The sequence below is a fragment of the Octopus bimaculoides genome, chromosome 2 (genome assembly GCF_001194135.2).
Source record: "Octopus bimaculoides isolate UCB-OBI-ISO-001 chromosome 2, ASM119413v2, whole genome shotgun sequence".
In the NCBI taxonomy this organism is placed as follows: Eukaryota; Metazoa; Mollusca; class Cephalopoda; order Octopoda; family Octopodidae; genus Octopus; species Octopus bimaculoides.
In genome coordinates this window covers 50,580,059-50,583,306 of record NC_068982.1, presented here as the reverse complement: position 1 = coordinate 50,583,306, position 3,248 = coordinate 50,580,059, and positions in this window count along the sequence as shown.

The window sequence follows — 3,248 nt, the reverse complement described above, 5'->3', positions numbered from 1 at the left end:
TCAATGTAATCGGCTTAACTCCCACCCAGAAATTGCTGGCCTTGTGCTAAAATTTGAAATCATTATTATTGGTTGCCCGAAAGCGGCGAACTGACAGGATCGTTTGCTCGCCGGGCAAAATGCTTAACGGCATTTCGTTCGTTTTTACATTCTGAGTTCAAATACTGCCGAGTTCGACTTTACCATTCAGCCTTTAGAGATCGATAAAGTAAGTACCAGTTGAACACTGGGGTCGATGTAATCAACTTGACCCCTCTCCCGAAGAAATTATTATTTTAGGTTGCAAGATAGAGAGAGGGGGAGAGAGAGACAGAGAAAAAAAGAGAGCCATTTTGTTAAAGTTTAGAGTATCTGAGGATACACTATATAATACACTATCTATTAGCGACAGAGGCAGTATTAATATCGAGAGGTAAAATTTACTCTCATTTATACAACGTTTCTCCCTTCTTTAATATGAAAGGTTGCGCTTTAAGGAAGAGTTGACTGGTACTGTCACTTTAGCAGGAAGTTTGCTTGGTAAATATCTTTAGGAGGAAGAATTGATACTAGTGTTTGTAGGTAAATATTGTATATTCATTAGCCAACCGACGCTGCAATTCAATTTCTGTTTCTGCTTGAAGTCATTCAACTTCCGTTGTTGATATCTTACAAATTGCTAGAACTTTCAGTATTATGTATATTTAAGAAACCCATTCTGACATGTATGATGACTCTAGAGGTAACGCAACGCTATAATTAAGAACATACATAACATTATATTCAATTTTGTTATATTTTTGAGATACTATATATATGTTTAAATATCGGAATTTCTCGTCATAAATGTACAGCATATTCACTGAAACACAATTCAACAGTATGTGATACACTGAAATATCAGGGAGCAAACCATAGATATACGGTGAAAGAGGTCATACTTCATATTTAATATAAAATTATAAAAACATGAATATAGCATTATATGAGTGTATTACATGGATGTCACGATGCAGTTGTTTCCATAGAGTCTCAGATCGAGTTATTTTCCAAAATATAAGTCCAGTCAATCAGTCTGTCTGTCTGTCTGTCTATTCCAAATTTTAGTCATTTTTTATGATCGAAAACTAGGTCAAAAGTACTTTATAAAATTTGGAAATTATATTCTATGCATACAGACAGATGTAATACAGTATATCTTTGAAAGTGAGGGGGCATAAATGAGGCCATAACCTTCATGAAAATTCATATATTTTTGTTATTGATGAAATTTTAACCATAAATATTTCACACAAATGAAGCAATATTTCTAAAATTTCAAATTCTTAGAAGTTAGTAACATCCCTTAACGGGGGCTTAACACCCACAATTTAGTCATTTTTTTCCTAAGCCAAGACGAGTACAATTGTACTCTTGGAAGCTGTAGGGTTACCCAAGCATAAAAGATGAGCATTATTTGTAATTCAGTGGTACAACAGTGTAAGGCTTCCCTTTGAGATATGCTTAGATTGTGATTTCTGCAATGTAGTGCATAAATTGTCAAGTAAAGGAGAGGAATCTTTGCCTCCACTGATTTAGTTGCAAAGTGTTGAGTAAAGTTATTTGGTTGCAAACCTCCTTTGAGTCATTTTATTATCACTGGGTCAGAGATTGTCCCAGATGGTAACATTGATTTCAAGGCCTTCCCACATAAGTGACTGGTTATTCAAAGAGATTTTTAGATTACAAATTTATTCTGTCCAGTTACCTATTGGCATAGTGATAATTGGCAAAATTCAGAGGTGACACTTTCATTTCCCCTTAGCCCTCACGTCACACAGATGTTAATGTTTATTTGAGTTGGGTCACGTCCTTCCAATTGCTATACATCCGTAATGCATCTTATGGCTGTGCCGGTCACCTGTATGGTGAGGAATCCTACATTGGGGAGTGGTAACGACTAGGGTAGGGTAGCTGACTGCTTATTGTGATCATTCATCTTTTGGTTTCGTCTAGTTTTGCTTTCGTTTACAAACCCAGTGAACATACATATATTTCAGACTTCAAAGAAATTTGAACAATAGATATAAGACCCAAGTTAAAAAGATTCGAACAATTCAACTTCTCTGGTTGACTTTAAGATACCCCCCCCCCCACTAATGGGGGCCTTAACTCCAACATTTTAGAGGTTCATGAGCTCCATTTTTCAGGGGCAAAAACCTTTCAATAGGTTCCATAAGATTTGAATTTTGGAATCTGGCCATAACGATGAGTAGCATGGGATAAATGTGTCATGATTAGAACATTTTGTTAGGATGTGTAAAGAGGGAAAGAACTCTCATTAAAATTCTTCGTCAGCAATTTTGCTGAAATTCGAATCACAGGTATTACAGTTCATTAGAGAAAATATAAAAGAAAACTCTAAGTCTTCAATTCTATGTGACACGGGCAACGCTGGGTATCTCTGCTACTATATATATATAAGAGAGAGGGGGAGAGAGAAAGAGAGTATAAAAACAACAGACGAGCTGGTTCCAGTGTTTTAATTACCTCATGAATTACTTAATCTTGCACGTGTTTCACCACCGAATACACGTTCGTTATGCGATAATCTTTACGTAAACAATTGGATAATATGGCTGCGGCGCCAGCTCTTCAGTGGAATATTGTAATTCAATTAAGCACTACGTCTTAGAATAGGCTGGTTGACCAGTGTCGTGTTGCTATAAAAGCACTCAAATCGACTCACTTCTCTATATACACTCTATAAAATATACACTCTATAACATATTTGGGTGTATTTACACCAAACGAGTATTGGAGGACAAATAACGTATTTTTACTCGATTGAAATTTAGACAGACATGGACTTACATAGAATTCTAAACATTGGTTAACTGTTGTACTGTTTTATTTGTAGTAACACTACTTGATTACCTACCTACCTACCTACCTACCTACCTACCTACCTACCTACCTACCTGCATACATACATACATACATACATACATACATACATACATACTATAAACACACACACATACATATATATATATAAATAATAAAAAAAAATAGAAGAAAGAAAAACCAAAATGTCGACGTTGCACAAACAATGTATTAATATGACGCTCGGAGACAGAAAGGAGTAGTCGTTTTACCTTTCGAGCATAGCTCTTCTTCAGAAACAGGAAAAACAGCTAAGCCCAAAGGGAAGAAAGAAAGGAAGAGAGAGAGAGAGAGAGAGAGAGAGAGAGAGAGAGAGAGAGAGAGAGAGAGAGAGAGAGAGAGAG